At 40.7% G+C, this 25,917-nt stretch overlaps 1 protein-coding gene across 3 annotated transcripts in view; it reads right to left on the bottom strand.

The window, feature by feature from the left end:
• Positions 1 to 16,301, bottom strand: part of chrm2a (cholinergic receptor, muscarinic 2a) — a 112,009-nt gene extending 95,708 nt beyond the window's left edge. For 2 of the 3 annotated variants that reach the window (XM_020714093.3, XM_004083096.5), the window contains exon 1: positions 4,893 to 5,188. The gene's annotated coding sequence lies outside the window, so the exon portion shown is untranslated. Of the gene's footprint in view, positions 1 to 4,892; positions 5,189 to 15,995 lie in introns of those variants that run through there. The other variant, XM_078941930.1, reaches the window with a different exon arrangement.
• Between the last annotated feature and the right edge of the window lie 9,616 nt (positions 16,302 to 25,917).

Raw genomic sequence — 25,917 nt, 5'->3', positions numbered from 1 at the left:
AACAGTTATTTCTAAGCTTTGGTTACATGAATGCAGAATAAAAAGTTGTTACTATCGAATAGGATTAAAAATAAATGACTAAAAATAAAAGATTTATTTTAAACAAATAATCTTAAAAGACAACATCTTAGGATTTGTACTTTATTTAGGTTTTTAATTTCCATTTGAGGCATTGGTCCACCAACTTTTAACCATAATACAATACATTTATCAAAACAGACATTGAATATTAAAGAACTGTGACATTTTAATCCAGTTATGATATATTTTTATTAATTTAAAATAGCATTTTGTCTAAAATGAAGTCAAGAAATTTAATTTTCTGTTACAATGAAACATTAACTAGAAAATGATATTGTTTTCCTGATAAACTCAAGAAAGAGAAAAAAACATCTAAATTCAATAAGGGCAAATAATAAGGCACACCGGATTATAAGGCAGATTTCCTATTTTTGTTTTACAAATGAAAGGATTTTTGGTGCAAAATACAGTATAGATCACCTATTTAGCTCTGTTTTAATTTGTATTTGTTCAATTGACAAATTTCTGGCTGAGATGTCCCCACAAAGGGTAAAATATGTATATATATATTTTTTATAAATGTGAAGATCAACTACACTACCTACTAGTAGGTCTAGTCTTGTGACACAAGAGGTCTTTTATTTGGTTATTTTGAAAAGAAGTCATGTGAACGTCCGTCAAAAGTTATTGTACATTTTGAAAAAAGGGCTATGTTCTATTTACGATTGTTTTTTTTTATGTTAAAACGTTTTTCTTTTTTATGTATCTTAATATTAACAATAACAAATACAAACTTGTGTTTTATTTTTTCAAAAAATGAAATAAGACTTTGTGAACCACAAAGGTTCCTATTGGGTTGTGGAAATCGACCTGAACGGCTCTTTAACTATTGAGGTTGCAAACCTCTGCTTGGATTAGAGTTGGATGTAACAGTTTCCTGTGAATATGAAGCAAAGACTCAGGTATGCATTCTCAGGAAAAAAATAGTTTTAAAGTCTTTTAGTCAATTGTCACTTCAGACACACAAATACATTTTTAAAATGGAGAAAAATGATTACATATTCCCCCTCACCACCCTTTAAATGCGGTGACTATGTTTGTTGTTGCTGGTGGACAGACATTTTTTATTAATCCAGGTTTGTATTGGAGTGTGTGTGTGTGGGGAGTTGGGGGGGGGGGGGGGGGGGGGGGGGGCATGACCTGAACCACTCGAATCACTTTCATTACACTTCTGCCCTTGCTGGGAAAATGACAACAAGTCTTCTTTCGGTGTGCTTAACCTGCCGCTTAATTGAGCAGCGGCGAATTATACTTCAACACTGAGCGCCATCAGAAAACAATTGAGCGTCTCAGATGTGGAAGTCTTAAAGCTGCACCCATCGAGTTTTGTCATCCATATTCTCAGTCAAATGAAATACGAGTCCACTCGGACGGCAGTCAGCAGGACCTGGAGAATTGGTTTCATAAAGCAGATTTTATGAGCAATTACAGTGTCACGGGGAATCATTTGGGTGTTGATGAAATACACGTACTCATGGCTGTAAGTCGTTCCAGCTCCACTCATTCTAAGTCTTTTGTTACGAATGCAATTATTGCTTTTCTTTCTTTCATCTATCTCCCCGCGTCTGTCAGATAAGGACCTTAAGGAGGATTCGCAGTCCCTGCAATCCTTTCCAGTCGATGCCACTTGGTGCTGTGGGTTTAGTGGCACTTCATAATATAAAGCTCTGCAATCACTCCGTATCTGATATGGGCTCAGGAAAGAGGCCGTTTGTCCTTCCAGCCGAGGACACTGGATAAAGTAAGAAAATTCCACACCGAGTCCAGAATTTGATCAACATGTGAATCCCATGCTTTCCCATGTGAGCCATTTTCCCCCGGTTATGTAAAAGCCCCTTAAAAACATCTCCTATTTCATCTCTCCCACGAAAATTTCACATCACAAGCCATTGTTTTTCCCTCTTCTCAGTGAAACCTTTCAGCACAGAGTCGATACTTCACAGACATCCCGGCGCATCCGTGTGGAGCAAAAATAGCATATTAATTGTGCAAAAAGAAAAAAATTGAGTGTAATGACAAGAAAAGCAGCGATTAGAGCAGGAGCTCAGTGCAAATAGAGAAGCCTAGTGAGCTTGAATGCATGATAATTAGACATTCCTTTCTCTGTGTGCCAGATACACAGATTGACTAATGTGCAGCCTCTCTACAGCAGAGACGTCTGTGCTGACGGAATGAAAAAAAATAAAAACTTTACTTTCCCCTCTGCTTAAAAAAAATTAAAATGACAACCACTGCAGGCAAAAACATATTCAACCAGGGAAGGTAAAAGCTTTTTTCTTTATGTTCTGGCTGTTAAATGTGACAAAAAGGTGAGAAATAATTTTCTTTGGACAAACTATGACTACGCTATCATTTAATAAACTCCAATAGTGCCCAAATGTGTCCATAGGGGGCAGCACGTTACCCTGAATGTTAAAGAAATCTTTGAAACAGCAGAAAATATTCACTTCTTCAAACAACACCAGCATTTCTGCTCAACTGAGAGCCAAGCTCAATAAATCAATGCATGCCATTAGACATGCTCTCTGACACCACATAATGTGTAATAATCTGTCATTACTGCATCTCTGATCAAATATTAGTGCAGCAGTGATTGCCCTGCAGAAGTGAAACAAAAGATAAATAAATAACAAGGATGCAAACCTCATCCATCAACGTCATCAGGGCGTCAGACAGTTTGACGAGAGGAGAGCGACAGCAACAAGTCTTCAAACTTCTTGTGATGGAGAGAGCAGCGGTGCAGCCTTTTGCAAAATGGGCTGCAACATCCTGATAGGAATGATTTTATGAGCTGGGAAATGTCAGTCAAAGGTTTGATCGTTTGCATGGATGCAAATGTTTGCCAAATGCCACGACAGCAGCAAAATGAGGAGGAGGAATGAGAACTCACTGGAAGTTTGGAGAAATGTGGGTAAAAATTGAGGCACAACGTTCATTTTGTGCATTAAAAATAATGCGAATTCCAAGTTTAAACTTTACCCTTAACCATATTAAAGACTTTTGATCGTATTTTTATATTTAAAATGCATCTGTGTTTGTCATTATTTTAAATTAAACTCCTTAAAAAGCCATGTTTACTTTGATCTGGAGATTTTCAAAGAAAGTTTCTGTTTAATGTGAAAAAAGACAACAAACCCATAAAAATAATAAAAAGACCAGTCTGCATTTGTATTTTTTATCGACTATATTTTATTTGCACGGATAAATTAAGAGACTTTGACAGAGTGCACAACCATATACCTTAAAATACAGGTTTTGTGCGTTTACTACCACCAATATTGAGCCAACTCTGCAGGCTTAATCAAGGTCAAGCGCTCATTGTTGCAGGGAAAGAAGGATTTTATACCTTCCCCCCTTGGTGACACTTTTTTTAACAAGTCCTCAAAAAGAAAAAAGAGGGGGGAAATCTGATAAACTGGAAAACTCATTCACAAAATGGTTTGCTCCCCTGTCTGCAGTTAGTCTGTCCATCACACTTGAACCCACTTCCACGCAGCCCAACTTTCCCCAAATTAATATAAAAGTAAATGAAACGTTCACAAACTTGAGTAAATCTCCAGCCGTCACACATCGGGCTGTTCTGATTCATCTAGCCAAAAGATGGAAAATTTCAGAAGTGCGCTCCTCCACCTCCACCACCACCACCACCACCTCACACAGACACCATTAAAGCGATGTAACGGAAATTACCATATTGATTAAAAAAGTGCAATGAGCTGAGCTGAAAGAAATGATAAGGTCTGATTGATTAAGAATCCAGCTTTACCTCCAAAACACCCCCCCCCCCCACACACACACACAATATCCTCCCTGCGTCACCCAAAGCATCATGTGAAGGATCTGCTTGTGTGCGTACATGCGTGCGCATTTGTGTGTGTAGAAAAAATGAATAGGACCCGCAGTTGGACTTAGGTCTGTTGCGCTTTTACGCATGCCTGGAACAGTTGCGACGCAAAACGGTGCGTTAGTGCTATGCTGAAGGAGCGTTGAGGCGAAAGTAACAGCATGTTTCTGATCGACCACTGAGGAAAACGCCGTTGGGCAAATTAGATCGAATTGAAAAACTGTTTAGGAGCTGGATGTGCGCCTTCTTCCATGGTAAATATTGAAACAGTAAACTAAAATGCATCAATATTTACTTGTTTCTCATGATCAAGTAGAAATGAGTTTTGGAAAATGTTAATTCAAAACTCAAAGATGCTCCCTGAACAAAAAGATTTCTATCCAACATTTTTCTTTAAAATGCGTAAAACTACATGAATTCAAAAGGTCTTGGATGAATGCGTGCTAAGATTTGAATGAGAAAGCGCGCGGCGTTGAGCGCAGCGGCTCCGTTCAGAATGCACGACGGCGAGGCTGGCTTTGCTTCCACTAGTGTGCGCCTTGTGGCACAATCGGATGAGGATCCAGCGATAAATATTTAATTGTCTTCGTGATCAAATGTACCCACAGAACAGACGGGGATACTGCCAACTTGTGTGCTTTTCCAGCTGTTTTTCGTTCACGAAAATCACTTTTACGCTCGCAAATGTCCATATGGGGGCTTTTTACGCACGGGAGAATCATTAATACAGGTACACCTACGATTATAGCGAGAGTCCACTAATTAACAGGTTCAACTCCACTTAACATTGTCAAATTATCTTTAAACGTTGACTGCTTTCACTTCAAAATAAGCCCTCAGTCTCTTAATTTGACAGCTTTGGTTTCCATTTAAACAAATATACTTGATAGAGCAGAGGTGTGCGCAGCAAATTGCTCGTATCATGTAGACGAGAGGAGGGATAAAGCATCCAGGTGAAGGGGCTTACCTGTACTTGCGCTGCGCTGGCGGCGTCTTTTGGTCCGCTTCATCGCACCGCGGCTGCACGTCTGAGGACATGCTACCGCAGACGAGCTTTGGAGACGAGAAGCGCTCCGACTGAGAGCGGGGAAGGGGAGGGGGGTTGGAAGGGGGCGAGGAGGACGGATATAGCGACAGAGGAGCAGTGAGAGGCTTCAAGAAGTCAGCTGGCTTTTCTACCATCATGAGTTATTTGCCCCTTTTCAATCCATAATTTGCAACAACACATATATTAAAAAAAAGATTAAAAAAAGCTGCCAGAAGGCAAATCTTTGAATGGCGTACACTTGATCAACTAACGGCTACACCAAGAGAAACAGACCCAGAACAGTCTCATTGCAGAGGAAATCTTGTATATGCAGCTTTGTCGTCCTATTTTTAAGTGTCTAAACTTGTTTTGGTACTGACTGAGTCCGAGCTTATTTCAAACCACAAAACAAAAGATTTGTACTCTGCTTTTAGCACCAAAGAAATCTAATGAATGTATTTAAAATCTTCAAAAATTAAAATAAAATCCACTTAAACACGGCAATAAGCTTGAGAACTATTTAATTCTAATGATTTTTAGCATCAAGTGGTGTCTTTTTTAAAGAAAAAACTTAAAATAATTGACAGAAACCACACAAAAACAATATTTTGGTTCATTTTCTGCTCTGAACGCAGCTTGATTTAACTGACCTGCACTAAGTCAGGTTCCCTACCTCATCAATAGAGTTTCTCTTCACTTACAGTATATAATTTTAGCTGCTGGTGTTGAAGGTTTGGACATTTTCCTCACATCCCTTAGTCAACACAAAAAGAAAACTATAGGGAGGATGTTTTACTGACATCTACTGGAGAAGCAGTCCGGAATAGTACTTTACTTTGTGTTGATTTTTGTAAAAATTCAGCACATCTAACTCCAGAGGGGGCGTTAGACGGCAGAAAAACCAAAGTAAATTGTATAAAATTTGATCATTTACAAAACGTTTGATAGAGTGCATATCATGGGAGGAGGTGCAGATATGGAAAGATGAAGAAGAGCAGAGGCTGTTTTTAGTAAGTTCCTCTCAAGAAGAGGCTAAATCTTCACATAACATGGTTTTTGCATATTTTACAGATTTTAGATTAAAAAAAACTAAATAATGGAACATAAAATGCTTTTGCAAATGGATCAATACAGGTTTCAAAAACAAGGAATATTTGGAAAACTGGACAAATTTGATGCTGTAAAAATGTATTTCACACTATAAACTGAACACTTTGAAGTGGAGCTGAACCCCCATCTTCTCATGCCCCTAAATAGCCCCTTGTCTCAACACGTCAGCCTGAATCAGCACAGATTTCAACCGTATTGAGTGGCAGTGGTTTAGGTTTTAGAAACATGCCACTGTTGAATTATTTAACAATGTGGCTCCTGTAGCAACTGAGGCGTTGGTGTGGTGAGATGCAGCTAGGTTGCATTATAAAGCAGGCATATGAAATAGGGACACGAAGCCGACGTTGTTCTCATCTGCCGACAGTTGTCAGACACGGTTTGACATGTTTTAACTTGGTGAGCATTCGGCATTAATAGGGCACACAAATGCTGCAGGTGATACAGAGACTTGTAAACCTTCCAACATCACCAAATAAATAAATAAACACATTGACAGTCAAAAACACCCACCACATGCTATAGTTACTCACAATACATCGGCAGCACATGACTCACAGTATGGGCGCACATGCTGTTCTTTGAGTTTGAGTGTTTGTACTGAAAACCGATGGATGTAGCCCTGCATGCATGCACACCTGGGTTATGCTGATGAACAGCAGAGCCTCAAAGGCCAGCTTGAGTGCACCGCAATTAGTTACAGAAAATCGCAGTTATAATGGACCCGCTTTTGCCAAATTAAGGGAGACACAGTGAACAAAGAGTCATCTAATGCACTATCATGGAAATGCAAAATACATTTCGTATGTGCATATGTAAAATGCGGCACTAATGTACTTTTCTTTTGTGAAATTACGTCAGTATCTCCTCTGATTAAAGTAAACTGGATAGAAAACTTGCAAATTTAGATTTATAGTTTTGAAAAGTTAATCACCAACACAGCAGGATTTAGCTCAGCTGTCAAGATGAAATTAAAACAAAGAACAGATGCAATATTGGTAAATATTGGTACTTAAGTATAGAATTTGGGATAAAAAAAGTTTCATTTCACATTTGTAAATCCCTAAAATTTAATGGTAAACAATCTTACCTTATTGTAAAATTTAAAATGGCTATGTAAATTCAATTAACTTGTCCAAATCTCATCTCACTTGGTCAAAAATTTTAAATTTAAGTGGCAAGCAAATAATGTGACTGTCTGTATTCTTTATTTTTGTAAGTTAGAGTGTAAACAAACATGAAAAGGGGTTTTAATGGAAGTTTGAATGACAAAGCCGCATTGCAGATGCGTGAATTCCATTTCTGTAACGTGGATTCAAATCTTTAGTGACATTTTTAAATGTAATCAGAAATCTACATGCTGTGCAAGTTCAGTGGGATTTTTAAATCAACAGATTGCTCTTTGTAAATCTTACTGCAGTTTTTTTTTTGTTTTAGGCATGAGCTTGCAAGTCTTTTTTCTTTACGACTGAGAAATATTCTTATAAATCCATTCAGAAAAACCTTTCAAGCAAACTGTTTTTTCTTTTCTTAAATTTTAAAAAGTTTAAGCTTCGGTTTCAATGTCATGTGTAACTTTTTTCTTTAACCTCTTAAGACCTGAGTTTCTGTTTGATGTGCCATTTTTATTCTTTATTTTTTAGGCTTTAATACAACCCACAATGTGATGTTCACTCATGTAAACGTCAGGTCTTAAGGAGGTTAAAAAAAAAAAATCAATTGGGAATTAAAAGACTGTTTATTGGAGATGGTTAAGCTGAAATGTGAGAGATGTTGTGTTGTTCAGTCAGGTTTATGGGCTGCAAGAGGGGCAAGGTTGTCTTAATCAACTTTGGCAAGTCACTGACACGCTGCTCCCACAGTCCTCTCAGGAGAAGCAGAACAAAAGACAAAGCTGGAGCGAAAGGAGGCAGCAGAAGGAGAAACACAACAAGCTCAAATCAATAGAGAGACGATGGGAGATCCAAACAACTGTCACAACAATTTGATGTCCTTGCTAATTAGCCATCCTCATGAATCAGCAAGCAAAAGACAACATCATTATTTGTGTCACAGGCGCTTCCAGGTTGAAGTGTTTTGCTCGGTCCTTTCGGATTTCGCCTGCACTCCTGTCTAAGGTTTACCACAATACGAGTGAAGGGAGCGTTCTGTGTGCATCAGCTGTTTGGAAATATGCTTCAAAGGAGGCTGGTGACCCGTCAGCCATGCTTGGCGTTTTGCTGAGCTTTTAATCTTTCTGTTTGACTTCACCATTAGCGAGGCAAATTCACAACTTCAGCAGTATCAAGCGACTCAGACATGCCCAGAATTCCCAGAGACACGTCCTTCCTGTTAGTAAATGACAAGCCAGTTTTTCCACACTTCTTAGTTCATTTGATTCATTAAAAACATCAATTATAATCCAAATAGGAAAGAAACAAATCCTACTTTGACTTTAGGTTCTCTTTTGCCAGATTAAATTTGGCTTTCTCTGACATTCTGGTGCGAAAAGTAAACCTTTAAAAGAAGATAAGGCTGGTTTATGTTGAGATACGATATGTTGGTGAACCAAAAACGTTATTTAAAAAGCCCTTGTAAAATCAATATCTGAAAAGTTGTTAAAAAAAAGAATTTAGGGAGATTTTAAGCAGGTTAAAGTCAAGCTTAATCCAGAAAGTGTCAGGAAAAGGGGGGTTTATGAAGGACCCCAAACACCAAGCACCAGGCCTAAATAGAATGTAAAATTACATTTGTTGTTCACCTTTCAGCATATACCTTTACTGATTTGCACAAGTGGTTTGGCAAAGATTTTTATACCGGAGGCCCTTTCTGACACAACCCTGTATGTCATACGAACTGGGGACCGGCACAAGGGGCACAGACTAGGACCCCCTTGTGGCTACATTGTTAGGCAGTAGTGCAAAGAATCTAGCCCAAGGACCCACACTGGATGAAGCTTCTCAGAGGCCTTTTAAACATGTTTGTCATTTTGTGCCAAAATAAAAAAAACTAGACAGTTTCTACAGAGGGGCAGACGTTCATCAGAAATTCACCTCTGACTTGTGGCTGAAAAGCAACCCCGCCCCCCTTCCCATCCTCTTTCCAGAAAGATTGGAGCAGAGAGCTTGTTGCGCGCCCAGCTTATTTTCCATTTCGCAAATACACTCTTTTCAAAGCAGTTCATTTTCGTCTGCTCCTGATTCACAACGATTTGAATAAAGAAATATAAGAAATGCAATTTGAAGCTTAATTTTCTTTAAATATATGTCCTCCGTCATCAGAAACAATGTCACAAGAACATATTGAAAACATTTTTAAGTTCATGTCGTATCTGAATTTAGTTCACGACGTGCTGGAAAGCTAAAGGGTCAGAGTATTTAGTCATACAGTTTCCGTTAAGCCCCTCACAACTTTCACATTTTTTGCTCATGCTTTCACTTAAAATTATTTTTAAAGTGTAAAAATGGAAAGGAAAAATGGAAGTATCCTATCTAAATGCCTGGGGTTAATTGCTTTCAATCCAGGGTCTGCTTTTGAATGTTTCCACGTTTCCAAATGAGTTTATTAGCAATTCTTTACAAGTCTTTTATAGTGTCTTAATTGAGGGTAATTAACTGAAGTGATGGCATTAGTGGATTGGTGGACAAAGCATCAAAACAACCGCTGGGGCAGTAGCATAAATTAATACGTCATTAATGGTGACACTCAAGAAAAAAGAAAAAAAACCCTGCCACCTCTTTTTGTGCCGAAGCTTTAGATCGGCACTGTGCATTTGCCTGAAATGCTTTTTGTTATTTGGATAAGTGGGATAATTGCACGGAGCCTGAATGCTGTGCCAAAGTGCAGATTGGCAATGAAGATGCATTAGAACTGTGCAACCAGAAGGATTTGGGTAAGAGACTCGCATCTCGCCGAACCAAAGCTCTGCCCTTTGAGTTGACCAAAAGTTCACCAAGTCTTTAAAAATATTTGTCTTCAAGGAGACAAACAAATTACTGAAATTGTTACTAAAATAAACATAAATTAAAAAAAAAAAAAATAAAAAAAAAAAATAAAAAAAAAAATCGCATGAAGCCTTTAAATGTAGCTTTTTGTTTTCCCTTAAATTTTAAGATACAAGACACAATTTCTTTCATCTTTATAAATCCACTAGAGCTGGATTTGTTTCCTTTGGTATTTCTATGTTGAGGGGTAGGTGACATAACAAATGTATTCCCTCATATACAAACATATTTATTATCCAACTTTTAAGTCTTGAGCAACTTTTTGGTCATTAAGTTCACATTTTTTGTGAAAAAGTGAAGGATAAATGTGGCGTACAGCTCAGCAAAACTACCACAGAAACCTGGACTCACTTCCTATGAGACAAATGACTTCCACTGTATCGCCACCATTGTTTTAGTGCAAACAAAATTAACGCTCAAAGAGCACGCCACTTTGATAGGCTAACTTTGAGCTTGAAAGGCAGCGACACAAAAAGAATTGTGGTCAATCATCCCAAAAGCTGGAGCTCCTCCAAATGTCGCCCGAGTATCACAAAATAAAAAGAACAGGCGGCACGCTTGTCTTGGCTGCGCAGGCAGCGCTTGGCGTCTCAAGCAGGCCTGTTGTGTGAAAGATACTCAAGTTCTTTTTAATGGAGCATGAAAGGGCACCTCCTTTTGTCTGTGCTGAGATTGTTGTAGACTCTAAATACCTACAAGAAAAGCTGCGTGAAGCAGTGACTCACTGAGACGCTTGCTTTGAGGGGGGAGACAGGCAATTTGGCCTCTTGCTTTGTGAAACCAAGGCTCAAATACTCCGATTAATGGTTTTAAATCTTTCAGATTCAGCCTGAAGCTATGCCAGGAACAAAATAGAAAAATCTTCCTCTCAGTTTGTTAAAGTAAAACCTGTGAAGCTCTGTTTTCAAGTGTTGCTCCTCTCTTATCTACATCGTCTTTTACTTTTATTCTATAGAGACAATTTAAATCTAAAACAACGCCCCCTGTGATGACAAAATGTGTTATTCCTTAAATATAAGCTGTCTAAAAAACTTCTAAAGGATTCTCAGAGCTGACTGACGTGACTGTTAAGACATCAGAGTAGAAAAAATGATGGTGGACATATATTAGGAAAGTTAAAAATTGCCTTTCTAAGTTTTTCTTTATTCAAATTGTTTTGAATCAGGAGCAAAAAAAAAAAAAAAAACAGTTTGAAAAAGATGGTATTTGTGACCCTGGGGGAGAAACAATCTTCTTGCTCAGCTTAAAGGGCCCATTTCATACAAAATTAACTTTTTAAGGTATTATAATGTTCATTCCTGACAAAAAACAACCCCAATGGGGTATTTTGATCCCTTCACACATCTCTGAGTAATTCCCCAAAGCCCTGTAAGCGCCAATCCAGGTTCTTATGAGCTGACGTAGACCAGTGAGATCCGGTCCCTCTGACGTAGACCAGTGAGAACCGGCCCCTCTGACGTAGACCAGTGAGAACCGGCCCCTCTGACGTAGACCAGTGAGAACCGGCCCCTCTGACGTAGACCAGTGAGAACCGGCCCCTCTGACGTAGACCAGTGAGATCCGGTCCCTCTGACGTAGACCAGTGAGAACCGGCCCCTCTGACGTAGACCAGTGAGATCCGGCCCCTCTGACGTAGACCAGTGAGATCCGGCCCCTCTGACGTAGACCAGTGAGATCCGGTCCCTCTGACGTAGACCAGTGAGAACCGGCCCCTCTGACGTAGACCAGTGAGAACCGGCCCCTCTGACGTAGACCAGTGAGAGCCGGCCCCTCTGACGTAGACCAGTGAGAGCCGGCCCTTCTGACGTAGACCAGTGAGAGCCGGCCCTTCTGACGTAGACCAGTGAGAACCGGCCCCTCTGACGTAGACCAATGAGAACCGGCCGCTCTGACGTAGACCAGTGAGAACCGGCCCTTCTAACGTAGACCAGTGAGAACCGGCCCCTCTGACGTAGACCAGTGAGAGCCGGCCCTTCTGACGTAGACCAGTGAGAGCCGGCCCTTCTGACGTAGACCAGTGAGAACCGGCCCCTCTGACGTAGACCAGTGAGATCCGGTCCCTCTGACGTAGACCAGTGAGAACCGGCCCCTCTGACGTAGACCAGTGAGATCCGGCCCCTCTGACGTAGACCAGTGAGATCCGGCCCCTCTGACGTAGACCAGTGAGATCCGGTCCCTCTGACGTAGACCAGTGAGAACCGGCCCCTCTGACGTAGACCAGTGAGAACCGGCCCCTCTGACGTAGACCAGTGAGAGCCGGCCCCTCTGACGTAGACCAGTGAGAGCCGGCCCTTCTGACGTAGACCAGTGAGAGCCGGCCCTTCTGACGTAGACCAGTGAGAACCGGCCCCTCTGACGTAGACCAATGAGAACCGGCCGCTCTGACGTAGACCAGTGAGAACCGGCCCTTCTAACGTAGACCAGTGAGAACCGGCCCCTCTGACGTAGACCAGTGAGAGCCGGCCCTTCTGACGTAGACCAGTGAGAGCCGGCCCTTCTGACGTAGACCAGTGAGAACCGGCCCTTCTGACGTAGACCAGTGAGAACCGGCCGCTCTGACGTAGACCAGTGAGAACCGGCCGCTCTGACGTAGACCAGTGAGAACCGGCCCTTCTAACGTAGACCAGTGAGAGCCGGCCCCTCTGACGTAGACCAGTGAGAGCCGGCCCTTCTGACGTAGACCAGTGAGAACCGGCAGCTCTGACGTAGACCAGTGAGAACCGGCCGCTCTGACGTAGACCAGTGAGAACCGGCCCCTCTGACGTAGACCAGTGAGAACCGGCCCCTCTGACGTAGACCAGTGAGAACCGGCCTCTCTGATGTAGACCAGTGAGAACCGGCCGCTCTGACGTAGACCAGTGAGAACCGGCCCCTCTGACGTAGACCAGTGAGAGCCGGCCCCTCTGACGTAGACCAGTGAGAGCCGGCCCCTCTGACGTAGACCAGTGAGAGCCGGCCCTTCTGACGTAGACCAGTGAGAGCTGGCCCTTCTGACGTAGACCAGTGAGAACCGGCCCCTCTGACGTAGACCAATGAGAACCGGCCGCTCTGACGTAGACCAGTGAGAACCGGCCCTTCTGACGTAGACCAGTGAGAACCGGCCCCTCTGACGTAGACCAGTGAGAGCCGGCCCTTCTGACGTAGGCCAGTGAGAGCTGGCCCTTCTGACGTAGACCAGTGAGAGCTGGCCCTTCTGACGTAGACCAGTGAGAACCGGCCCTTCTGACGTAGACCAGTGAGAACCGGCCGCTCTGACGTAGACCAGTGAGAACCGGCCGCTCTGACGTAGACCAGTGAGAACCGGCCGCTCTGACGTAGACCAATGAGAACCGGCCGCTCTGACGTAGACCAGTGAGAACCGGCCCTTCTAACGTAGACCAGTGAGAACCGGCCCCTCTGACGTAGACCAGTGAGAGCCGGCCCTTCTGACGTAGACCAGTGAGAGCTGGCCCTTCTGACGTAGACCAGTGAGAACCGGCCCTTCTGACGTAGACCAGTGAGAACCGGCCGCTCTGACGTAGACCAGTGAGAACCGGCCGCTCTGACGTAGACCAGTGAGAACCGGCCCTTCTAACGTAGACCAGTGAGAGCCGGCCCCTCTGACGTAGACCAGTGAGAGCCGGCCCTTCTGACGTAGACCAGTGAGAACCGGCAGCTCTGACGTAGACCAGTGAGAACCGGCCGCTCTGACGTAGACCAGTGAGAACCGGCCCCTCTGACGTAGACCAGTGAGAACCGGCCCCTCTGATGTAGACCAGTGAGAACCGGCCTCTCTGATGTAGACCAGTGAGAACCGGCCGCTCTGACGTAGACCAGTGAGAACCGGCCCCTCTGACGTAGACCAGTGAGAGCCGGCCCCTCTGACGTAGACCAGTGAGAGCCGGCCCTTCTGACGTAGACCAGTGAGAGCTGGCCCTTCTGACGTAGACCAGTGAGAACCGGCCCCTCTGACGTAGACCAATGAGAACCGGCCGCTCTGACGTAGACCAGTGAGAACCGGCCCTTCTAACGTAGACCAGTGAGAACCGGCCCCTCTGACGTAGACCAGTGAGAGCCGGCCCTTCTGACGTAGACCAGTGAGAGCTGGCCCTTCTGACGTAGACCAGTGAGAACCGGCCCTTCTGACGTAAACCAGTAAGAACCGGCCGCTCTGACGTAGACCAGTGAGAACCGGCCGCTCTGACGTAGACCAGTGAGAACCGGCCGCTCTGACGTAGACCAGTGAGAACCGGCCGCTCTGACGTAGACCAGTGAGAACCGGCCCTTCTAACGTAGACCAGTGAGAGCCGGCCCTTCTGACGTAGACCAGTGAGAACCGGCCCTTCCAGGAAGAGTCTTTACTGCCAGCACCGCCCCAGCTTAACACTTACACCCACTTTCTCCACAGAGCTTGTGATGATTGAAAACAATGCTTTCCTTTTAATGCACAATTTCCGCATTCTGCTTTGCAAAAGTTTGGATGTTGTTTGCCTTTGTGAGCGAAACGCAGACACACTGCCGAAGCTGGCTCTAGGATGATGCAATGAAATCGCGACGTGAAAGAAGTTGTCTCAGAGATAGAGTTGACTCACTTCTGGGTAGGAATGATTCTACCCATAACTTAGAGGCGAATTCCTAATAAACTACTGGCACTGTGCAGAAACTATATCCAAAAAACAATACAGGCTTTTGAATTTTAGCTAAAAGCAGCATTAACATAATAAAAAAAAAAACGCAAAATGGGTCTTTAAATATGAGCACAGACCAGGAGCTTTATTAGAATTCCTATGAAACATAGATGCCTTTTGGCAGCAAATACACAGAACACTAACAACTATTTTGCTCCCTTTTTGAGTTCTATACAATTTTTGCTGCATTTGTTAAGCAGAATTGTTAAAACGATCATTATACTTTGCAAAAAAAAAACAAAAAAAAACATGACATTATTTATTGGTGAGGAAGGAAGTTAAACCAGCCTGGGATGATGGGGAAAATATTTTCTCCACTAATCTTAAAAACTGGGTCAAGAAAATCACATGGAATCATAGATGAGGAGAACACTTTATCTTCTACTTCTTTATCTTTATCTTCTACAGATTTATTTAATTCTGGGGAGCCCAGCCATTAGAACCAGTGAGTTCAAATAGAAGAGCTGGTGGAATTTTGTGCACATTGATTACTAAACAGTTCTCCCGGTTTTAAAATTTGTGTGTACTTGACATATATATTTAAAAAAGAAGCAAAGGCGTTTATTGTTCTTGCATGTATTAAGGTGACAAGATCTTTATGTCGGAGATAAATATGCAGTTTAAAGATATGCAGTGATGGTGAAGTAATTGAGCCGCAAGTGTTTAAAATGGTTATTTTTAATTTGTTTGTTTTTAAATATATTGTTTTAAATCAAATAACATTTTGTTGTTGTTATATTTTTACTGCCTAATGGAAGTCTTGAATGTAAAATTATTGTGATAATAATATAAAAAAGGGAAAAATTTAAACAATTTTACAGTATGGTGTGTATTTTTAAATAACATTTAACCAGAAATGGATGATTTATCATTACTCTTTTTTATTTTTACTGCTGCCTTCTTTGCTTTTGATGTCTCAGTCAAAACAAGTTGAAAATAAATCAAATTTTGCATGAGAGCGTGATTCGAGCACGACTCCTCACGCTCTCTACTTCAAATCCGAGCAGCAATCAGCTTCATCAGCAAAGGTAGGTAAATGAAGAGGAGAGTGAAGGAGGCTGGAGGAGGATGGGATGGTGGTCTATTTAGCGGTGCAAATTATAAAGGACTGCGGAATAAACTGGTGCCAGATCAAAGATTCTCAGCCAAGCGAGGATCCCTTTGTTTCTAAATAATACCAAATTGAAATTGATTATACCAACTGGAGCAAAGCAGTGCAAAAGGAAATTGGAAATTATTGCTGCTGAATAGGGGAGACACTTTGAGAAAAGGAGGCATGCACTCACCCATTTTAGAGTCTGGTACTGGAGATCTGGCCTCCGTGTAAGGTCCTCACAGGAAGCAAAGATTCAATTTGTGCTAAATCCTAATTTTATAGATGAGTCTGACTGTTCTTTTCCTCTTCATCATAACAACACATTTAGTTCAAAAGTTTAATTTCTTACAGGATTTATAAAGCAAAAAAACAAAACGTCTGTAGCAGTCTTAGGTTTTTACTTTTAGTATTTTTTTGTTCAAATATAATTAAGCAAATGAAAAAAATCCTGGTGATTTTATTTATTTATTTAACTCAATTAAATGGTTTTGGGAGTTTTTTTTTCCCTCCTGTTTTACCTTCTTGCCACGATCACACATGGATGGAGTTTGCAATCAGCACAGCTGCTTCCTGTTTGTTAACTACCCTCCTTTATTTTATATAAGTCCACATTTGCGCTGCTCCCTCTTCTTGGTTTTGGTTCCTTCAGTCCTACATTTACCTTCATGTTGAGTTTATTGTGTTTATGCTTAGTAGTTTTTATTTTTTTATTTTTAGAAAGGTGCTTTTATTTATCACTTGGATCATTTACAAAAATAAAATCAACATTTGTTTGCTTTTTGACATCCCATGTTGACCACAACTTAAAAAAAACTTAAACTTCATCTGTTTTTGTGAATTAATTTATTTATTTAGTTGTCCATTCTTTTTAAATGAGCCCCAATACTGGTGAAAGAAAACTGTCCAAAGTGTTTTGACTCATTTTGGAAAATGTAGCCGACTTCCATACACCAACATTTAAAACCTTTTGATATATTTTGTCAACATATTCTTTTTACAGTGTGCTGAAGTTTATCAGAAAATGACTCGCTGACCTGATAAATGGGCTATCGGGGGCTGTCGGGCCTTCTCGATTGGCGTAAAGTTCTTGTAAAAGTTGATTATTTAAAGGAAAAATTACTTTTTTTAAATGGCGAGTGTGTTTTTTCTGTCATACTTGGTTCAACTGTTGATTGTTTGACATTATCAGCAGAGATTTTCTATGAAACCGCCTAAAGCTGCATCTAGTTTGTTTTCAACCTAAATGCGTAGATCAAACATTGACTGCTGATAGGATATTAACTTTTAAACTTTTACGCCTTAGAATTTACACACAGTGTAAAATGTATGTTTTTAGGTTCATATATATATTTCTTTTTTGCTGATGTAATTATTTACACATACATGCACTTGGGTATGTTAACAAATTTGAAAAATGCCTAAATGCCTGTTAAAATTATTATTTTATTAGGGTCTTTTTAATGTTCAAAAAGGAAGATTCTTCTAAAAATGGGATGTGTGCAGGTCTGATGTTCTTTGATAGCTCTCCTGAAATTGCCGTAAAAATAAAAGATGCTGGACTACATATAATTTTAGTTATTGCTTTTAAAGCTGATCAAGATGACAAGCATACATTTACACTGATCTTTTTCTTGCTTTGAGTACTTTTTACTGTAAATTGGTCATCTCTTTTTATCATCATCTGTAAATGATAGCATGGGTTAGTACTTCTAAAAATTGATATTCAAATTCAACCCATTTAGTTTCCCTTTTAAGGGTCCGGTTAGCAAATCTCTATGCGCCTGAATCCAAAAACCTGCAACACTTGTACAAGTCAAGCCCCCTGTGACTAAAGCTTAAAGTAGGTGCCGCCTTCATGAGACCATATTTGGGGTTTTATGCCCGCAGTTAAGCAAAACAGTATAAATACAGTAAAAGAAAAATGTTTACTGAGCTCTTCTGTAACCTCGCAGCGAAGATTATCCTGTGGTTTGTGGTAAGGAAAGTGTATAAGTGGCATCTTTGGTTGACTGCTTTACAAAATACACTGTAACTTTGAACTAACCATGACATGACAGATTTATGTAGCTAAACTGATGAAGAATTAGTAAGACTCATCAAAATGTATCATCATTGGGCTTGGCCACTTTTATTTTAATTTTAATTTTACAGATTGGAGATGCACCTTTAAACAATAGTTGATGATTCTTCATTAATGTTGGCTTCTGCAAATGATGTACAAGCATCTGCTTTTCATTACTTGGTGCAAATTCATGTGAAATGTGTCTTGTAGATTAAGATTAAGTCAATTTCCTGCTGAGATGTGGGTATCCTTGCTACAACTTACAATTGGGCGGGAAAAACAAGCTCGACATTCATTACAACCCTCCCAGCAAGGCTGTTGTGGAGCCAACTACTTGACATTCCGTTGCTTTTCATGTATTTAGTTTTGTACAGCTTGATGCATGTGTCAATTTTTCCAGAGTTTCAAAATCTGGAAACCTGGATATTTGAATCTCGTCAACCAATCAGGAACATGGATTTGGTAATGACATGTTTTTTAATGAGATCAGCAGGTGGAGTCAGAAAAACATCCATAAAGGAAAAACTGATCATTGCTGTTTGTGGCTCTCCCAAGCATGATTTTTCATGTTTGCATATGAAAATGACTTTCTTCTTTTGCTGTCCATCATCCAGACATAGCTCCTGGAATAGATGGTGAAAATTGCCATACTGGGAACATCTCTGCATGACCTTGTATACCCAGTAAGCCCTTGAATACACAGACAATGCGATGTGCTTGCCGGCGCCTTTAGCTCCAAAACAAACAACAAAAAAAAAACTATCCTCTCGACATCATTTCTTTAATAATGTACCAGTAAGATTGTAAAGTAAAAATTAGTGGTAGCTCCTTATACAGGCGGGTTTGCCTGACGTTTGTTTACACTTTTTTGGACACTCAAATGGGAGCCAGTTCAAGACGTCTCAAAGCCATTGACTGTATGAGAGAACAGGACTGGGCAAGGGTGACAATACCCATAGAAAATGGTTTACTTCCAGCTCCAGTGAAATTAAGTCAATTCAGTCACCATTTTTCTCTATACAGATGTCGCCATGTTAGAGCCAGACGACAATGGTTATTCTGAGTGGGTCTGAGCTAACGTTTCTATGGTGATCAGAAGTAAGCTTGTTTCAAGTCCACATCCCTACCACTGAAAGCAGAGTCGGAAAATTCTGTCAAACATTGAGGTGGAGACCAGTGTCTGGGGAGCAGACATGCTTTTATTGAGGCATCTGATTAGTTTGTTCATAACTTATAACTTAACTTGCTCAGTCCAGGTCTCATATAAAGTCAATGTTCAATACAGAGGTGGTGAAGGCAAGTTTGTTTCATAAATTGCATTCGGTGTGAACTCTACATAATACACAATTACCCTTTTTATGCTGGTGTCAGGGGAGTCACTTGCAACTGCCGTCTGGCATTCAAGCCAAAGCGGTGGAGTCAGTTGTGAATGGTTTGTCTGGAAACCCTAGTAGCCCTCACTTCTGGTTAATGGCCCTGCAACAATGTCTGAGTGCAGAGGTCCTTAGGTACGGGTCATGGTCTGTAACTCCTGGGTCTGTCACAAACTCTGCCAGTAGTTGTGCATCTTGATGAAAGTTTGCCGATGACACTTTAAGGCAAGTTCACCTGCAACCTCTGACTGCCTACTACCAACCTGAAGGGACTACCACAGGTGGCGCTAACGTCATGTCTTCATGGATAAACTTGAATTAATTACTAGCAAAATCAGCTTTTTAAACACAGAATGTTGGAAAAGATTGTTCTCTAAGAAGTTTTTTGTTTTGGCCCCAACAAGTAAAGGACTCTCAACAGAGTGACACCATTATGTGGAAAACACAAAATGAACTGTATCTATCACCCCCAAACAATTACCTTCCTATTCCAAAAATCTGAAGTGAAGCAAACATTGTTTATGACATCCACTCTTATTTTTAACAATATTCCTAACTAATTGTGAGTAGTGTATCTTGTGTTTATACATAAAACAAATGATATTAATTATAACAATGTAAAATAAAAGTATGTCCCTATGCAGTAAATATTTTAGATTTAGAATTTACAAAGCACACAAATTTATTTTTTATGTATATTCATACAGAAATGAATGTCATTTATTTCACCAGTGAGTTAGTTATTAAGTGTGAAAATAAAAATGTTGCACCCGCCACTGCCGTCTCTACAAGGTGGGTGCAGTGTAGGAGTCCGTCAAAACCCTTTCGCAACTAGAAGGAAGCTCCTCAGAAAGAAAGCGGAGACACAGCCGTGCGAAATGCTGGCTGGCAAACGACCAACACACTGATTGTGGTTCAGCGAGAAAAATCTTGCATATTTGGCAGACAGAATGGATGAAGCAGTTGGAAAGCTCTGTCACTATCTGAGAACTGCTAAAAGCGCTACCGCTCCAAGGGGGTAATGATGCAAACATGTTAATTGTCATGCAAAGGCGAGGATTCGACAAAATATCAAAAATGCTTTATCCTCTTCTCTGTTGGAGGGAGGTTTAGTTTTGAAGCCAAATTGATAGCTGCATTGCCACACATGTTGCTACTCGCTCATTTCGAACTCAACAACTTGCTCTAAGTACCCTTTTTTTGACAAAAACTCAAAAAGCAGAGGTTTAGTTTCCCTTTTGCTCTGCAGAAAAACATTGTCTGTAAAATGAGGGTGGTGGAATCCAACAGTACTTACCGAAAACTTTAGTCCCCAGGCAGTCTTCATCCCTGAGTAACTTTGACAATCATCATCAATCTCTCAGAAGGTTAAATAACGACACAGTGAAATTGCTGGAAACTGTGATTTTTGCTGCTGAGTCATGCGGCTTCGCTGGAACTTATCAGGAACAAACAGTGGATGTGGTGCGATAGCACTCTGGCGTTGCACATCAATAATAAAAACAATGCAGATGGAAAGTGTACCTGCTACTTTTACAAAACTCTGGAGGGAGTACATGGACCTAATACAACAGAGATGCCATACAGGCAAACTGCTATGCATAAAATATGGTAAGGAGACAGGAGTAATTAATTTCTTACTAGACCTTACAGGCATCTTTGCAATTGTTGCACAACAGATTTTGCCGGTGGATGTTTTCAGGCGGGTCATGTCCTTCAGCGTACCACACAAACCAAATGTCTGCTTTAACCGGAGAATTTTATAGCATCAAGTAAATCTGTAGCAGTTACCAGCTTTTTTTAGATGGTGTAGTTTTGCTTTGTCCATGTAGCCTGGCTCAATAAGTGCCATGTTTTTCCTCATCATGCGTTCAAGAGTCTTTGGCTGCAGTAAAGGAGAAGACATTAGATATTTGGGGAGATCCCAGATGGATTTAAAAAGTAATAACATTTAGGTGGGTGCAATATTGTATATAAACTTTGAGTTTAAGTTGTGTATCACAGGATATATTTTTCTTGTTGCATTTGCTCTGAAATTGGCAGTCCCAGAACCAGAGTCAAAAATGTCGTCATCAAGCAGGGAGGCCTGGGGAACTACTTTCAGAATGTTTGGTATGACTCAGCAGTAGACTTGGAACACGTCTCAGGGTGGATACTCATCAGCTAATACCTCTTCAGATACCAATTTAGCCTATAAGCATCCATCAATCCATTTTCTAAACCTGCTAAATCCTTTTTGGGGGTCACTAGGTTGCTGGAGCCTATCCCAGCTATTGTTGGCCAAAGGCAAGGTATACTCTGGACAGGTCTCCAGTCCATCACAGGGACACGCAGAGACAGACAAACATGCACACTCTCATCCACACCTATGGGCAATTTCCGTCTGTCAACCTTCAGAAAGCCCTGAATCCCTTTCAGAGTCACAGGGTTTCTGCTATCCCAGTCACTGTCAGGCAGAGGTTGGGTACACACTCTACACTTGTTTAATCTTTAACCTAAAGACAAGCTCTTTAAAGTGCTGGTGAGAACTTCACCCCATGGTAGATCCAGTTTGTTGTTGCCCTCACATCTACTAGCTTTTAATATTTTTGTGTTCAAATCTCTAAAATTTAAAGCAAACTTTTCTGTTTTTCAACTATTCAAAATCAGATATATTATTTACAAAATTAAGCTTTTACATCTAATTTAGGTCTAAAACCATTTTACTGGTACTTTTCCATCTACAAGGAAGCAATGTAAAACTAGAAGGAGCTGCATTTCCAGAAGAAAATGCAGGGTTGAATGCTGTACTGCTGAATGAAAGCTAAATTTGCTGAAGAAATGTCTGAACTGTACTGGAAAAACCTTGAAAAGTTAAATGATCAAAAGTCCTAGTAGGAATAAGCTGAAAAAGGTGAACATTGTAATAGTAGAATGTCTAAAATAGGTCAAAATTTGTAGAAGGAGTTAAGCATTAAAGCTGAAATTGTTGAAAAAATGGCTGAACTGTTGAAAATTTGAAGATGTTGCTAAAATGGCTAAAAGTGCTAGCATTGGAATCAGCATCATCAACCGACTCAAAAAAACACATTGTTTGAGAGTATCATATTGGTAAAAGCTACATGTCTAAGTTGATAGAAAATCCACTTTTTTCAAAATGGCGGCTTTTCTATTAATTCTATCTCCATAGCAACCATTTTATGTTTGGGTCGCCTGGGGATGACGAACCAATCGACGTCAGTTTCAGACAAATCAGAAAAAGTAAACCTTTGGACGTCCATAGCAACGAAGTTTGTTTGCTAACCACGCCCACATTCCTTATATGTCCAGATCCAGTGAATTTCAATATGTTCAGTTCCAGCCATGGATGAAGTTAAATGCAATATTTGCTTCAGATTTGGTCAAAAAATGGCCACCAAACAGTAGGTTGTGTCGACATCCCATCATGATTTCTAAACCTATTTTATAGTCCAAAGCCTTGTGATCAATTTAACGTTTGAACGGTATCTCTAGCTAAAGGCATGTTGAAGTTACAATGGTTGAAAGAACCAAAGGTTTTCAAGGATTCTCAATGTATTTAAATGGAGCGAAAATCTTGGAAAATCCTGGAATATCTTGAAAAGTTCAAAGATTTGAAGGACCAAAAGTAATAGCTGAAAGGAATAAGCTGAAGGAGTTGAACATTGAAATAGTAGAATGATTGAAATAGGTGAAAGTTTGAAGAAGTTTAAAATTGCCTCACATTTTGGCAAAAAATGGCCGCCAAACTGTAGGTGGTGTTGCCATCCCATAATAATTTGAGCCTTATATTGAAGTCCAAAACCTTGTGAACATTTCCATGTTTGAACGGTGTCTCTAACCAAAAGAATGTTAAAGTTACAATTGTTTAAAGAAGCAAAGGTGTGGCCAATGGAGCAAAAATATTGGAAAATCCGGGAATAACCGGGACTATCTGGAAAAGTTCAAGGATTTGAAGGACAAAATGTCATAGCTGGAATAAGATGAAAGAGCTGAACATTTTAATAGTTGAATGGTTAAAATAGGTGAAAAATTGTAGAAGAAGTTTAACTGTGAACTTCTGCACGAAAAATTCTCCATGTATTTCAATGGAGAAAAAATCATGGAAAATCCTGGAATATCTTAAAAAGTTCAAGGATTTGAAAAACCAAAAGTCATAGCAGTAATAAGCTGAAAGAGCTGAACAGTTTAATAGTTGAATGGTTAAAATAGGTTGAAAATTGTAGAAGGAGTTAAGTGCCGAAAAACGGCGGAAGATAGCGTAAGAGGAAAACAAAGGGTTGAATGCTATACAGCATTCAACCAACTAAAATGTGCAGGGCTTTCTAACCTGTGTTGTCTGACGTGCTGTCAGGTAAATGGCACAGTTCAACCTTATCTAGCTTCTTTAAAGCACTTAATGCTTCTACTACGCCCACACTTGTGAACCAAATGTTCTTTTTACACAACTCTCATGGGCTTTTGCTTTCCAATCATCCACTGAGCACTTAAAGAGGGAATGTTGAGATGCTGGAAAACACAGTAAATCCCCTAATTGGAGAACAACCATCTACATAGTGAATAAAACTACAAATCACCAGTTGGATCTTGTTTTTGGACTCTATTGGTTGAACAAATGTACTTTTAATGCTTTGGAACAAACTTTCTTCTTTATTGCTGTGAGTTTTCTTACCACAAACAAAAGCTTTGCTGACATAAGATTTTTTCTTCGGAGCTTAATGATGAAAATACAAATAGATTGACGCCTAAAAAAGATAAACGCAACTCATGGAAATTAAACAAGAAATTTAAGATGCAGAAGCTCCCTCCATAAGGAAGCAGCATGGGAATAAAATGTATAAACATTCCAGCTCATAAATTAGCAGGCAGCCGCCAAACCTACCTCTTAATTGTGTCAACATTCTTTAGTCTTTTAGCTTATCAAAACCATTTCATACTGTGAGCTTATGTCTCGCAACTCATTTTTAATTCACAGCTCCATATGATAGTCTTGGTGTTATATAATTCTGGTTGGAAACAAACTGCAATGATTGATTTTGCCTCCATGATCAATTTTCAAACAGTCCGAGACGACATCCATACGTCACTACCAAATCTGAGTCACAAAATTCGACCAAGTTTAACTTTCAAAAAGCATTTGATGGATGCCGCAAAAAGGGTAGTAGAAACTAAAGGTAAGATCTTAAGCCCGAGCCCCGAGTCAGAACCGACCCGAATTTCGGGTTGGGTCGGGCACTAAATGACAATCATTACGTTCGGGTCGGTTCGGGCCGGCTTCTCTGTCGCTGACTTTTTTAATAAATATATTTTAATGGCTGCAAAGAAGCTCCTTAGGCGGGCGGTTGTCAAACAGCTCTTTATTAATCCTGTATGTCAGAACGGTTACCGCACGAACCGAAAGGCACAGCCAGCTTCTTCTTACTCAAAGGGAGAACGTTCACCGAACGCACGCACACACACACAGGTAGACCACGCCCCCTCTATCCCACCAGTCACCAGCCCACCGTTGATTGACATCAACTGGCAGAAAACCAGCAACCGGCCGCCTGCAGCTCTGCGCACGTGTCGTGAATGTAATCTTCCCTCCGCAAGTCTGCAGCTATTTTGTTTAGGTATCCCCGATATGGAGCAGCAAGAAGTCAAGGATAAACTTAAGACTGGGGAACTGAAAAGGCTGCAGAATTTCTCCGCGTAATTAAGCGAGTGCGCATCAAGATCTCTCTTTCACTCTCTTTGTCTGGCCTCTTATTCTGTGTTCCAGCGTTATTTCGTTGTGCAAATGCATTTATCATGTAGGGAAGAACCTATGCGCAGCGCTTCCGGCAGAACTCTATGCCACAACAGCGAGCTTGACTGCGCGCGCGGCTGCAGCGACCACTCTCTGTTTGAAAGAAAATAACTTTCATGATCAAAAAAATATGTAGATTATTTTACCGTTAAGAAATCTGGACTTTTTTTCTGCCAAAAATACTATGGGATAAATTGAACTTTCGGGTTTGCTTTGGGCTCGGGCCAGCAAATCAAGTTAATTGGTCAGGTTCGGACCGGGTTCTGCTTCAATGCCCGCGGGCCTGTGTTGGGTCGGGCTGGAATTTTTAGGCCCGATCTCACCTCTAGTAGAAACTTGCATAGTGACGTGTGAACAAAAGAGTTTCGAACGCAAAAGCCCCAAACACGCGTATACGTGTGTTTACATAAGCCGCGGTTACATGGGCAAAATATCTTGATCGGATCAATAGTCGGATTAAAATTCAACCGTGTACATGGGCCTAGAAAAACTAAATGTGCTTTTAATAATGTTATGAATATTATGAAGCGCCTGTTCGCTCATCATTTTAATTTTAATCCGTGTGGTCCGTGCTTTGGTTTTGGAAGAACGGAGCTGGAAGAAGCCAGTATTAGGAGAGGCTAACACGTACTAACAACATTAGCCTTGTATAATGAATACAAAATCCATGTGGGAAATGCCGCAATCTGCATTTTGGCTGCACGTAAATATGTGGGAAAAACATCAGCCATTATTTTGTTGGGACACAACTGGAAACAAAAATCCTGGAAAATTCAATCCTTTTTTGATTTATTTTCAAAGTGTTCTCAGTTGTCTTTTAATAATAATTATGCAGTTTTTAGCCCAAATAAGAAAACAAACAAACTTTTTTTCGGGACCAGAAACTGCTCTC

This window comes from Oryzias latipes, chromosome 23 (assembly GCF_053564925.1).
Source record: "Oryzias latipes strain Hd-rR chromosome 23, Olatipes_Hd-rR_3.1".
NCBI lineage: Eukaryota > Metazoa > Chordata > Actinopteri > Beloniformes > Adrianichthyidae > Oryzias > Oryzias latipes.
Note: the sequence above shows the minus strand (reverse complement) of the source record. Positions and strands in the feature narration are given on the sequence as shown.